Source organism: Peromyscus californicus, unplaced genomic scaffold, assembly GCF_007827085.1.
Source record: "Peromyscus californicus insignis strain IS unplaced genomic scaffold, ASM782708v3 Scaffold_6__1_contigs__length_162567912, whole genome shotgun sequence".
Lineage (NCBI taxonomy): Eukaryota > Metazoa > Chordata > Mammalia > Rodentia > Cricetidae > Peromyscus > Peromyscus californicus.
Genome location: NW_026294584.1, coordinates 39,142,440 through 39,157,494, shown reverse-complemented (window position 1 = coordinate 39,157,494; position 15,055 = coordinate 39,142,440). Strand labels below are relative to the sequence as shown.

At 35.3% G+C, this 15,055-nt stretch overlaps 1 pseudogene; it reads right to left on the bottom strand.

Moving 5' to 3' along the window:
* LOC128098791 (thioredoxin-like protein 1) overlaps positions 1–15,055 on the bottom strand; it is a 55,017-nt pseudogene that overhangs the window by 24,508 nt on the left and 15,454 nt on the right.

Here is a 15,055-nt window from a genome sequence, read left to right as displayed (position 1 = left end):
TGTAAATGAATGCAGAAGCACCCACAGAATGCAAGAAAATCCTTAAATATCAAATAGAGGATTAGTATAGAGAATACAAAAAGAACTAAAAAATGTAAACATCAAGAAAATGATAAATTCATCAAATAATATGCTATCACTTTGAACAGTAACCTCTCAAAAAAGAAATATAAATGATTAATAAGTACTTTTATAAGTGTTCCATTAGGAAAATGGAAACTAAAACTCCTTTGAAGTTCCAGATTCAAATGAAGGATAACCTTTAATCACTGTTGGAGTGTAAGCTAGTACAATCACTGTGGAGATTAGTGTGACTGCTTCTCAAAAATTTATAAATAGGCCTACCATATGATCTACCTATACACTCAGGCATATATATACTCAAAGACCACACATTTTAGTACAGATGTTCCTGCACAGTTTTGTACATCGATACTCTATTCATAACAAAGAAATGGAATCATCTTCGATGTCTTTCAACTGAAAAAGAGATATAGAAAATGTAATACATATATAGAATGGAATTTTGCTTATTACTAAAGAAAAATGAAATTATAAAATTTGCAGGAATGTGAATAGTACTCAAAAATATACTGATTGAGGTAATCCAGACCAGGAAAGATTACACTCTATGATCTCTTAAATTTATGTGTTTAAGTTGAAGTGTCTACAGAGACCATGAATAGGTTAGGAATCATGAAGAGGTCTTGGGCAGGGGAGGCTAAACACATAACATGGGGAGTAGATATGAAAATATTGGTGATAGAAGAGTTTAAATGGATGGAAGGTAAAAGGCAGAGGTTACAGAGATGGTCAACCAAAATGAAGGCTACATGAAAAAGCCTTGTAAAAACCTACTCTCTTATAATCTAGTTAAAATGATAATTTAAAAAAAAACAGAATGGATGTATGTAGCTTAAGTTTTCCTGCCTGGCCCACAGTCAGGACAAATCTCTATCACCTGCCAGTCCCACAGCCCCTCAGACCCAACCAAGTAAACACAGAGACTTATACTGGTTACAAACTGTATGGCTGTGGCAGGCTTCTTGCTAACTGTTCTTACAGCTTAAATTAATCCATTTCCATTAATCTATACCTTGCCACATGGCTCATGGCTTACCAGCATCTTCACATGCTGTTTCTCATCGTGGCGGCTGTCAGTGTCTCTCTGACTCAGCCTTCCACTTCCCAGCTTTATTCTCCTCCTTGTCCTGCCTACACTTCCTGCCTAGCCAATGGCCAATCAGTGTTTTATTTATTGACTAATTAGCAACACATTTGCCATACAGAACATCCCACAGCAGATGTACAGTCTGTGGACAGATAATTCAGATCCCAGAATCTATAGGTTATCTTAATTAAATTCTCACTAGGAGGACCACTGTAATCATGAACTCATAACAACTGTGGCTATCTGCACAAGAACTACACACACACACACACACACACACACACACACACACACACACACACACGTGCGCGATATGAAGGTAGGAAGGAATCTGGTTGAGAAGAAGGCAGTGGGACAGGAAGAAAGGGTAATAAGGGGTAAATATGATCACAATATATTGTATACATATATTGAATTCGTGAAAACTAAAAATAAATTCATTCATAATAAAATAAAAGATGTCACTTTTATGCTGAAATACATCCAAGCAACATGGTATAGTGTATTATACAGTTCATGTTAGTTGTTAGTTCAACATTGAAAGTCTAGATGACTCCTTCAGTAATATTCTTGTTTAATTTTCTTCATTTGCATCATAAATAGAAAAAGTCATGGTTGTTAATTATATTTTTCTTTGAAATATCAATAGATAACTTTAGAGAAATGAATGCTGAAAGTAACTCAGAAAACTGCTGTTGATCTCATCAGCACTCAACTCCCTCTTCTCTGCCAGCATACAACTTGACTTCCCACTGATGTCTGAAAATTTTAGCTCAGCTCTCACGTAATACACACAATGTAAGAACAGTTCTTATGTGATGCAACTTTTCTACAATTGAGAACTATTTATCATCTCATCGTATTATCTCTGACTATGATGAGAAATGATTTTATTTTCATTTTGTATATTAAAGTTCTCATAAAGAGGTGAAATATCTTAAATTCTGTATGTAAATCATAACTTTCTGCAAAACATTTTTGAAAGCTGAAGCATCCCACTGAGAATATGGGTGATTATGCAAATACAAGTCTAAAGTATAATCCAGTTAATAAATCCTGCTATGAGACTAATTGCTATTAACATTTTTGCTCAAATCAGTAATATAGACATTCATAGCCAGAGTAGAGATAACAGATATTGTTTCAATATGTCAAAGAAATAAAAAGAAAGGGTTTTCCACAATATTGAAAACTATAGTGGTTTGTCATACAGGTCATCCAATATATGGTTTGCGTGCTTTATTTTTTCCTTGTTAATTTAAGAACTTACAAACAAAAACTTCTGCCCACTCTGTTTATCAAGCATGATGTCTAGGATCTCAGCATGATGACTGGCTTGCTCTTTGTTGATTTGAACCTCAGCTATCTATGAAATGGAATTCCACTTACCTACCCTCAACATATTTAATGTACGATCATGAATGACCAAAGGGATTAAAATAGGATAAGTATTACACTTTATTAAAAATGGTTGAAGTAAAGATCGGTCATTTACAGAAAATCTACAACCCTTTGTGTATATATCATAAGGGTGCCTGTTCTAGGGTATGGGACATCATAAAATTAATTCTTAGTTCTTTGGCACTGAACTCCTCACCAGTCTTTATGTCCTGGCTATGCCTATGACATTCTTCCATTATGATTTTCCAAATAGAAAGAGCAAATTAAAAAGTATGAAATTCTAAATATTCCCTATACCAGGAACCTCTTAAATTACTGGGTGGAGTCTCATTTCAGTGAATTTTCCTAGGGGAACATTGTGCAAAGGACACATTGGTTTTCATTCAATCAGACCCATGTTGGTCATCTGACTGCTAAATACAGGATAATAAATATGTTGACTCAAACTACTAATTTTGGGCTAATTCATGACAGTAGGAAATGAGTAACACTTTTACTATTTTTACTATCAAAAGATGGCTATTTGCTGGATATGAGGCCATATGCCTTAAGAAAAAGAAGTAAAATAATAAAAGAAATAGTGTTATTAATGGATGTGCCTGTGAAAGGAAAGAGTGGGTAAAGTCTGGGAAAGTTCTAAACAACAAAATAAAGCAACTTTAGATTTGCTTTAAGACTGTTAATAGAAACACACACACACACACACACACACACACACACACACATTTATTGGTACATTGTACCTATAAATCATGTTTATTATGCTTGTGAGGACTCAAAAGGAAGTCAGAAACATGGCAAGGAAAGCAGCCTATCAGCATATTAAAGAATGCTTCCATTGTCAGTACATGACTGGTGGTAGCAGCAGGAGGACCTAAAATACTAACAGGGACTGAGGGACAGCTTGGTGACATTATACCTGTTCGAGGTAAAGCTGGCCCTAATTCAACCCCAGCACACAAGAAAAACGACTCATGGGGTTGGGGCGGTGGTGGAGAGAGAGTACTAGGAGAGATGACTGGAAATGGGGTCACTTCAGGGGTGAGGCAGAAACCTAGTGCAATGTAAGCTCCCAGGAATCCATGAGAGTTACGCTAGTGAAGTCTAGAAATGGGGTATATGAAGCCTGAACCAGCCATCTTCGGTAGCCAGGCAAGGCTTCCAGTGGTTAGACAGGGGCAGCAACCCAGCCACAAAACCTTCGACCTGCACTTTGAACTGCCTGCAAAATTGTCCATAAGTCTCTTTCTTTCCATTTTACTGTTATTTTCCGAAGAGGATAGCTTGTTCCATCACAAACAAAAAAGCATTTAGTTATAACCATTTCTGTGGTAGATAAATTAGATTGAGAGGTCCAGGACTTTAAGCTGATATAATTTTCATGAGATGTTGTGAACATTGAGTTGATTCCGTAATGGTCTGAGACTTTTGAAGATACTGGAATGTGGTGAGTGGATTTTGAATGTGAAGTATGCAGAGATCATCAGATAAAAGACAATAAAGTGTGATATGCATAGTAATGATAAGATATCCACATCTTAATTACATGAGTCAAGCATGATACTACCCACACTTAGAAAGCAATCTTTGAAGAAGTGTTTGAGTTACGGATCTTGTGACAGAAATTTTACCAGAACAATGCAGGTGGATTCTAAGTAACCACATGCATCTGTATATATAAAAAGAAGGCAAAAAAGACAGTAAGGAGAAAATGAGAAGATACAAAACAAACCAGGATCATATGATTACCACCCAGCTGGAATAGAGTTAGCACTGAAGAAGGAAATGAACTCTAAGACAAGAAACTTGGGCAGTTTTTAGAGACTGGTAAAGTCAAGATTAGATACTTAGAAGGAATCCTAAAAAACAAAAATAACCCTAATACCTTGATTTTGGTTTGATCCACTTTCTACTATCCACCACAATTCTTTTTAATTATTATCTAATCTTTAAGCCACTAATTTTATGAATTTTTGTTTTACAGTACCAGTAGCAACAGAATAAAAATATAGTGGGAAACTATACCTTTGAGCTCTTTTCTCTAAGTCATTTTGTCCAGTTGGAATAACATGGTAAATATGACTTTCCTCAATCCTTTTAATTTTGTCAGCTTCTAATGCTGTAGTCACTGAATTAAGTCCATCTCTGCAGCAGGGTGGAATTTCAGACAGCATTCAGTGCTCAAATTTCTAATTGATAATTATAAACTAGTGATTTATTTTTCTCATCTCATTCCTTTCTTTAATGCACTGCCAATTATAGCCAGCAACATGTAACACACTGTGAGTTCCAACTTGTTCAAGATTCGTATAAGACCATTACTGATTGACCTGTCTTCCAAAGAACTAGTACGCCATTCTTGCCAACTTTCACCACTGTGTGTCATATACTTATTTTTCCACTATTCAATCAATACGTATTCACCACCTGCCACCCGGATTCTAAACTATTAAACAAATGTCACATGTGTAAATATTTTCTCCAATGTAAACATTGATTTATGCATCAGTTAAAATTTAGATTAAAATACAAAACAACTTAATGATATAAACAACAAAAATCAATATTCTGTTACTTTGAAGACCAAGGAGGGGGCAATATAGAAGACCAATAATACTATGACTTATTCTCATTTTGAGACCTAGGATGACAATGAAGCCATTTTCGAGAATATTTCTGGTCATCATGGCACAATGAGAGAAATTAAAATGTAGTAGATGGCATGGTGGTTCCAAAGTCCTCTATAATAAAAAGTACGATTTAATTCTGCTTAAATGTCATTGTCCAAAGCAGTTTTCATGGCTTCCCAACTGCAATATGGTAGGGAAGGATATGTAAAAAACAGGAAGTGGACAACTATGGCAATCAAATACATTATTTGACTACAATTTGGCATGAGGATATGTTCAGTTTTCTACTTGAAATTGAGGTACTGGTTTTGTGAGCAAACCTTTAGGCATACTCTATACCGCATGTTACCAGTACTCACTGCAATGTGTGATAATCAAAAGTACAGAGCACAGCAGTGGTTTCCCTCTTCTGCAAGGCACAGAATGTTGGGGATAAATCCATTATTCTATCCTTGCTTAGCTTCCTTTTACATTCTGGTTAGGTCCATGTTGCAAGAAATTTGGAGGAAGTCATTAAAGCATCATTTTTATGCATTACAATATTTATATGAAATCACACTGTTCATCAATGAGTATTGCTAATGCCTTAGAAAATGAAAATGCAAATGCAGTTTTATCTCATTTGTTTATAGCTATATGAAATGATATCTGACTATTACATAATAAGATAATCCCAATATAAAAGTTAGTTACATAACATCAAACTCTTCTGGGAAAACAACATTAATGAGATTCCTTTTTTGAAATGTGAAAAGAACACACATTCAGAACATGTTGTGTGGTTACTGTTCTGTAGTAAATTCAATGTCTGTCTCATGAGACTCTCAAAATGCATGCCAACAAAATTGTAACTAGTCTATTGTTTTTAATTTTTTTAGTTGTTTTTTTGTGGGGGGGGATAGAAGTAGTATTGATTGATTTTCTAATTTTTAAAAGATTTATTTTAAATTTATTTATTTATTTATTTATTTATTTGTTTATGGTTTTTCAAGACAGGGTTTCTCTGTGTAGCTTTGCGCCTTTCCTGGAACTCGCTTTGGAAACCAGGCTGGCCTCGAACTCACAGAGATCCGCCTGCCTCTGCCTCCTGAGTGCTGGGATTAAAGGCATGCACCACCACTGCCCAGCTTTAAATTTATTTTTAATTATGTGGGTATACATATAATATACATGTCAGACACCCTGTTGTGGAGTTACAAGCAGGAGTGAGTCAACTTAAGTGGGTTCTGGGAACCGAACTTGGTTCCTCAGCAAGAGCAGTATATGCTCTTAATCACTGAGCTACTACTGAATCCCTGGTGTTTCTTGAGGCAGGGCAATGTGGCAAACTAGCCTAGAACTTGACAGGTAGCTTAAGATGATTATAAATTACTTACTAATACTCTCCCCTACTTATCCCATGTGCTGAGAAAGCAGGTACTCACACCCTTATGCCTTTGGTAGTAAGGGATGCAGTTTGTGGGGTGTACTTTAGATGGCATGAGGATCACCTGAAGAAGCTGAATGACATAAGTGTACTAACAAGAGTATACAGATGCCATTGTAGTTCGACACAGAACTGCTCAATTGTCCTGATGCAGGAAATTAAAACATGATAAAGAATGAAAGAGAAGTAATTAAGTCACAGAAAAGACAAAGAATCCACATGATTAATAATTTATATCGTGCATTAAATTCCCAATCTCACAGCATCTTTCTAAGTGCTTTATAGGCTTTTAGGGAGAGCACAGCATCTTGCAAACAGCAAGCTGTCCAAATTAGATAGTACTGATACAAATTCCATGAATACTGCTGAACTTGAGGCCACATAGTACAAGACTTATTAAAAATCCATGATTCTATAAAGCTTGTAAGAGACAGGGTAATAAATGAACTAATGACAAGAATCTATACTGAGCGATTACTCCCATAATGATGCCTTAGTGGCCCTCAAATAAATGCTTAATTTGTTTCTTGGCAGGTAACAGCCTTGGAAGGCCTAAGGTGATATGGTCAAAGTAATATGAACAAAAATTGCTTTTTAATAGCTACATAATGAAGTCTGCAGGATTTTGAAACATTGGAATAAACTTAAGTATTTCACATTGTGGTATTTTATATTCTGAATTCTGAAAGTACCATAACAGTGTGACTGTATTATTTTTACCAGTTGTTGAAATATATTATTTTTCTATTTTCAATTTTTCAAACATACTAGGATGTATGAATGATTCCAAATTAAGATATATTTATTTAAGATATTTATTCTTTATATTCCTGAATGCAATAGCAAATTTTACTAAATTAACCATTCATAAAAAATGATTTTACATGTAACATTAAGTGTATTCCTATACCTGAATTGATTTTCTTGTATGTTTGTAAAATACTGCCATTATTTTTCTCACTCGATTATATTGTCAAAAATCTAGATGTTTACAGAAACATCACTCTTACAGTTTTTGTTTTGTTTTGTTTTTTACCTTTAAAAATGAGGAGGAATTCTTTGTCTGATTTTAATATCTGTCCTATGATTTTGATCCAGTCTGAAATTATATTTTTTTATTATATTCAGGGTTTTATTTATATTTCTTCAAAGGAAAACAATCCCATCCAGCAAGTTTGAAATAGCACACATTTTGATTTTGATGAGTATAATGGTGAAAAGATTTTGTTTAGCAAAAACCCTACTTTATTTGTTTGTATATTAAAGAGGGTCTCACTCTAGTCCAGATTGGTCTGGAACTTATTATGTTGTCCAGGGTTAACTCAAACTCCCAGAAATCCTACCTCAGTCTCCCCAATGACATGATTACAGGCAGGAACCACCAAGTCCAGATTTTCTAATTCTTTCTTATCAATGACACTGACTATCTCTAAGGGTCCTTTGTTTAATGTTAGAAAAATAGCACCCAGGAGAGTCTGAAAACGAAAGCCCAGGAGAGGTGGGGTAGTAAATTCCAGCCTGAGAGTTTGAAGACAAAGAAAAACAATGTCCCAGCTGGAAGACAGGCAGAGAGCCAAGTCTCCCTTCTCAGCAATGATTCAATTCAGTCCTTCAAAACATACCAGGGTAGGCAGGTGCATGGAGAGCAGTTTGCTTTATCCAGTCCAATTTAAATACCAATCTCAATCAGAAACACTCCAACAGAATATTGAGAATGATTTTGACCACATATCTGGCACTCTTCGAGCAGCTCACACATACAGCTAATCATCATAGCCTCTATACCACCATTCAGTATGAAATTTGTAATTATACTCCATTTTTCCTGAAAGTTTGACACAATTCCTTATACTTAGTCATTTACCTTAAAAAATAATTTTCCTGATTATTTTCTTTACCCCTAGACTGCATGCAGGTGGGAGTAAATATAACTCTGCTTTGCCTGAAATATTATTTTTTAAATATGTTTTTACCTGAAATAGAATTGCATCACTTCCTCCTGTCTCTTTTCTCCTGCCGGCTTTGTTCCTGTGGTCTAGCCTCCACGGTAGCATGGTACCATGGCAAACTGTCAAGGGAGGAAAACAGACAGTCCTACCCAAGTGCAACACACATGAACCCCAGCAGTTACCAGCATGACAAGCCACGCATAAAAGTGCAATAAGTGGCTCTCACATGTTGGTGGTACAACAGCTGTCTAATTGTACATAAGGCCAACTCAAGAGGAGGAAAACCATGCCTGACACTTAAACCTTAGGCAGCATCCCAGGCTAGTGATTTCAGGGCCTCAGAAAAGAACCTGCTACTGACATTTTGATGAGATATTATTTTTAGATGAGCATGAAATCTCAATTTGAGAACAAACAGTAAGAGAGAAAAGGAGAATTTGGTTTCTATTTTTCTGTGGATTAACTTTATCCAGCTTTGAAGATCACAGTATAGATTATATTGTACAGATACATTTGACTCAATGATATTTATTTTCTGCCATGGTGTTAACAGTGATGTATGAGGAAGAAAAGTAGAGAGTCAGCCGGAATATGTGCTCTGTGTCTGTTATCTATTGCCCTTGTGATCTCTGTGAATTGAAGTCAGAGTAGATGCACACAGTATATAACAGCATAATCCAAAGGGACCATTGTTGGGAAGAATATACTCACAGAGTCAGGGAAAGAACAGAGAGAATACTGTGTAGAGCACACTCCCTACTGGTGAGAGTAGACTACGGCCATATAGCACCTATGCCATATGGCTTTTACTGTTTGAGGCAGGCTTTTACTGTTTCTTTGGGCATTTGCCTTCCAGGTGACACATTGGCTGGCACATTTAGGTGAACTATTTATTTATTTACTTGGTTATGTAAGAGAGTGTCTCATGTTTCCCAGGTTGGTCTACAGCTGTCTATGTAACAAAGAAAGACCTTGAAGTTACGTTTCTTCTGCCTCCATCTCCCGTGGACTGAATTATGGATAGGCACCACCACACCAATTTATGAAGCTCTGAAGGTTATGCCTGGAGTGTTGTACAAATATTCTGTCAACTAATATCAACATACATCCCTAGGCTCTAAACTAACTAATGGAGAGGATAATGGTCTATCTCTTCTTTACCAGAAGGCATCTGGCTCCATAGCAATCTTGTGATCTTTCAGACAATTTAGAGTATCATGTCCTCATCCAGCCCAGTCTTTGAACTCGTAATCTAAGTCCTCAACTTGATTTCCTGGGTTTACAAACTACTGATGATGAGAGAAGAGCTCATTCTTAACAACTGCCAAGTTTTCTAACATCTGACTAGTTATCTAACATAACTATTCACTAGATGTTATATTTTCAGTAATTTTGTAAACATCTCATTAGTTGTATCTTTGTAAATTTATGCTGAACAAGCACATATTCTAATATTATTTGGAGTAAAATAAGCATATTTAGTTTGTAAAGTTTTCTTTGAGATTATCTTTTCATACAATTTCAGAGTTTTCAATGACAGATTAATTAAGAACATATTTATTTTCACTTTCCTGCTTCTAATCTTAACATTTTTACAAACATTGTATGTGTCTTTTCACTTTGTCCCCATACAAAAACACAAATATACAGTAAAAAGGAAGTAATAAAGTATTTGAGGTATGGAATCCAAAATGCCTGAAGGCTTTACAAAATGAGTCTTCTAGAGTTAGGAACAGATTATATGAGTGAAATTTCATTAACAAGAGAAAGCATTCTGTGGCCCTTTAAGGCGCTGAGTAGTGTATAAAAGTTATTTAGAAACTAGGCCCCACTTCCGCATCTCATTTACCTAACTGATGAGAGATAAATGAGCCAAGCATTTAAAGCACAGCCTTGGGGTGTTTTTTTGCACATGAACCACAATCTAACTCTACTAAGAGACAAGAGAATCATTAACTTTCTGCTACCAGAGTGCCAGTGGCAGGCACTAACCTTTCCTACCATACAGAGTGTCAGAAATGGTAATAGAATAATTATACCTCACAATTCTCATCACTGATTTAGTTCATTTTTGTATATCTAAACCAGAAACTCTGCAAATGGTAAGAGTTTATTACATGTAAACAGCATACCATTATTTATCTAAAATGTCATTAACTCTCACTGTGATTGTGTGAAAATAATTTTTCCTTCCTCTTGGGAGGTCTTTTTTAATGAAACAACTGAGAGATAAATATTCTGTAGATTGCTTTTATTTAGCTGATGAAAGCTCCATTTACTCAGGAGAGAGAATATCAGCACCCTTTGGACAATGTTAAAATGAGACTTGACTGTCTCACTGGTATTAATACAAAGCTGATCTCTGAAAGTCCACATTTACGATGAGATGGAATTAATATTAATTTGAGGATGTGACAGTTCACTCTAGGGCTTACAGTCTCGTACAGCATCACTTTCTGTTATTGAATTGTGATGAGTGACACAAACATGGCACCACAGCACAGTTAACATGAAGTTCCATTCCAATTCTTCCCTTCAGGAGGTGGTTTGACAGCTAAATCAAGGCAGGTATCATGAAGACCAATAAAAAGCTGTGTCTGTGAATTCATGTTTTCTCACTTCTTATTAAAGCCATAAGACCAAAATATGTTAGAGCACATACACATACCCTAAATATTAGTGGAACCATTAGAATACTGGCTTTTCCATAACAGGAAACCTAAATGAAACCATCTGTTTAGCTTCTTTATTTTTAATTTTTCTTAGCATGAGTATTTATTCATTTCTCACTTGTACCTAGTATTTGATGTAATACTGTATAATTCTAATGTGAATGGTATTATTGATTATTCTGATTAAATTTTAGAGAGAACATGTTTATAATACTTAATGATACTTCTTATTGTTGTTAATTTCCCAAGTATATACTGTAACAGTTTTGTGAGAAAATAATGACGATTTCATTCCTCTCTCCAATATATACAATGTCTATGTTCCTTCTGTATTGTCCAGATTAAAGCAGTGAATGGGACTTGGAAATACAGTAGTAAGGGACCCTCAGTTTCCATTGTGATGTCTGGTCAAGTCAGGTAGGGAGTGGGTTATATTTTATAAGCAAGATTATAATGGCCCCATTGAAAACAGCTATTTTTCTCCTGTCTAGAAGACAATCCTAACACTGGGGAAACTTCTTAAAAGATAAATGACAGAGCATATCAGTGGAAGCATCTGGCATCATTATTTTATTTGTAGGAATTTTACAAAGTCATTTGATATACATCAGTAATTAACATCTGCCGTACAACTATGATTATTCAATTTATTTATCTACATACTTTGATCCAAATACACTTTTATTATGAAGAGTAGCTAGAAATATATTTTGGTAGATTATGTGCAACTCTATATTCAACTTAGAGACAAACTACTACTCCATCTTGTAAATGGTCATCCTATTTTTATTTCCATGATTGGTACATGAGGATTCCTTCAGCAATGTCTTTGCCATCAATTTACAATGTTGATTTCATTTTATTTTATGTGGTTTAAAAGATTCAATGTTGTTGAGGTGACAATTCTGTCCAATGTACTATATGCAGGAAATGCAATGTCATTACAAATAACAATGGTCCACATTTTAGACATCACCAAAATTAATTCTAAGGTTTAGATGGGGAAACAAAAGAGCTGTATTTGTCAAATACCGAAGAAGAAGGCTCACATTATCTAGCTTTAAAATAGAAAGCTATATTTATAAAGTCAGCATAGGTATGGTGAAAGAGAAGACATATAGGTCAATGGAACAGAAATGAAAGCCCAGAAATGACTGTTTGCCCTATAATGTTTTCTCTGTCAAAAGAATATTTTTGTCATTGATTGCTTATTAACTTTGGACATGTCATCTGAAATCTGCACAATAAGGCCATTCTTTTCAATGAGGAATTTGTCTCTACTGTGTCTTCATTTGAAATAAAAATATTTACCTGCCATATCTCTGTTGGTGCACATCCATTATAGGGAATCCAACTCCCTCACAACTCAATACAGAGAATCCTATAGTTCAGATAAATCCATGGTGTCCACCATCTGAATGGCTGGTCCAATACCCTGAGCTGAATTTAAAAGATATAATTTTAGCAAACCAACTTGGTTAATGATTCACAAATGCAACACTGATGCCATGTAAATCAACCTCCTCAAAATGCAATGCAGAGATAAAGAAATAATTTCAGGGATATGAATATGTTAGGTTGAATCACACAATTGCACCTCATTGACTGCAACAGAAGAATACTGTTCAGTCTTTTGGTACCTGTTTGTTTTTCTGAAATCTGGGCAGCAATTCATAGCCACATTCTACAGAGAACAAGAAATTAAATGAATTTGTGAAATCTTTAGAAGAGTTGGAAGAGTACCTAACACAATACAAACCCTGATTCTATTATGGCCTTATCACGGAATATAACTAAGCGATCATATTATTCTTTGTAAATTCAGGGTAACCTTAAGCCCCCAGTATTGCAAGTGCTTATCACAAGTTGATTTATTTTACTGCCACTGTGTTGACTCTGCTCTTTACTATTTCATAGAAGAAGGACATTGGATGTGTGTCGTCTAAATATTCTACTCAATCTCATTATTATACCAAATTTTGTGAATAGTCATGGCCTTGGGGATTATATACTTAGGTAATTCTTACAGATTTTCCAATGTAGAAACTTCATTCTAATATCCTGGCAAGAGTTTACTATACTCAAATTCAGAGTACAGTCTGATAAATTTTTATAACAACTTCTCTGCCTTGATTTTTAGTTATTTTGTGAGTGATGTATAGTTTATAAAGCTATGAGTGCTTAAAGAGCAAATAACAGAAATCTCAGGTCATATTTTTTTAGAATATGTTGTTCCCTTATATATGAGAGGCAGAGTATTACCAAGCTTGATTATCAATGCCAAGGACCAGTGTACTTTCTGTCATTTCATTCTGTAACCTTTAGTATTTGCTTAATAAATTAGTACTGTTTAGAAGTAGTAGGTAATTAAAGAAAATAGACTGTTGCGTTTGTAATTTCTTCCCCAGAGATCTCACACCAAATATTATCTCATATCTTGTGAATTATAACTAAGTCACTCCTAAAGGGTGTGTATTTTGAAACCAAAATGAAGAAAGTAAAAAATTTCAATGAGCCTAAACAAACAGATTTACTCTGGATATATAGGAGAGGAGTAGATGCATGCTTATGTTTATTGGTCTGCACAGAGTCCAGTTATTAATAAGAAATGACATACGAAGATTTGACGGGTTAGAACAGCACTTTTTTAAAAAAAATCATCACACAGTCAACTTACTTATGGAATTTGGGGTCAACTGTGTGGTTGCAGCTCATGTATCTCACATGATGTAAATAAATAAAGGCTATAAGTAAAACAGTAAACATCTATGTCACTGAGAGTTAACCCTCCAGCCTCTACCACATGTGCATTAGATTTTTCAGAGCACAAGTACCTCAGCAGCTAGAATACTCACTAAGAAGTTGAGTGCTCCAAAAGTGAATGTTTCAGTGTACAAGATAGAAGATGTACCATGTTAAGATGGCTCTGCAGTATCTACTTTGTTTTGTTTATATTTTAAATCACATTATCTTGCATACCTAAATTTAAATATGGATGAATGAATCACATGTCTTATCAGAATTCTGAAGGGAAAAGAGGAGGAGTGGATGTAGAAGAATTTCTAAATGCTCTTATTAAATAAAAAACACAGAGCTAAATATAGGGGTAAAAGAGAGATCAGGGAAATAGGGAAAGCCACCAGCCAACCTTACCTCATCAACTCTGCAGCTTCCAAATATGACTTACTTCCTGTCTACCCACGCCTTTATTGCCTTGCTGTTCTGCCATCTAATTTGCTCTCTGTTTAGTCATATCACTTCCTCTTCCTGGCCAGCTCTGTCCCTTCATGTCTGTACAGGCCTCTAGAACTCTATGGTTGATACTGGGATTAAAGGCATGTGTCACCATGCTTGGCTGTGTTCCCTAGTGAGGCCTTGAACACACAGAGATCCTGCCTGCTAAGTGATAGGATTAAGGGCATGTGCTACTGCTGCCTGACTTTTTTGTTTACTTAAAATGGCTTGCTATTTCCTGTGATCTCCAGGCAAACTTTATTTATTAAAGCACAAATAAAGTATCACCATATTTCAGCACAAATAAAATATCACCACAAGTGGGTGTATGGGGAGAGGAGAAGGTAGTAGGAAGAAGGAAGAGGAGGACTGGAGGAAGTGGAAACTGAGGTCAGGATACATACATATGAGAAAATGATAAATAAAATTATTTAATTAATTACTTAACTAAAATTAAAAAGAAAGATTAAGGAGAAAGGAAATGTTATAGCTTGTCTCAATCAACTTGCTAAAATCCAGAATTATCTTGGAGACGGGCCTCTGAGCTGCCTGTGGGAGACTGTTCTGATTAG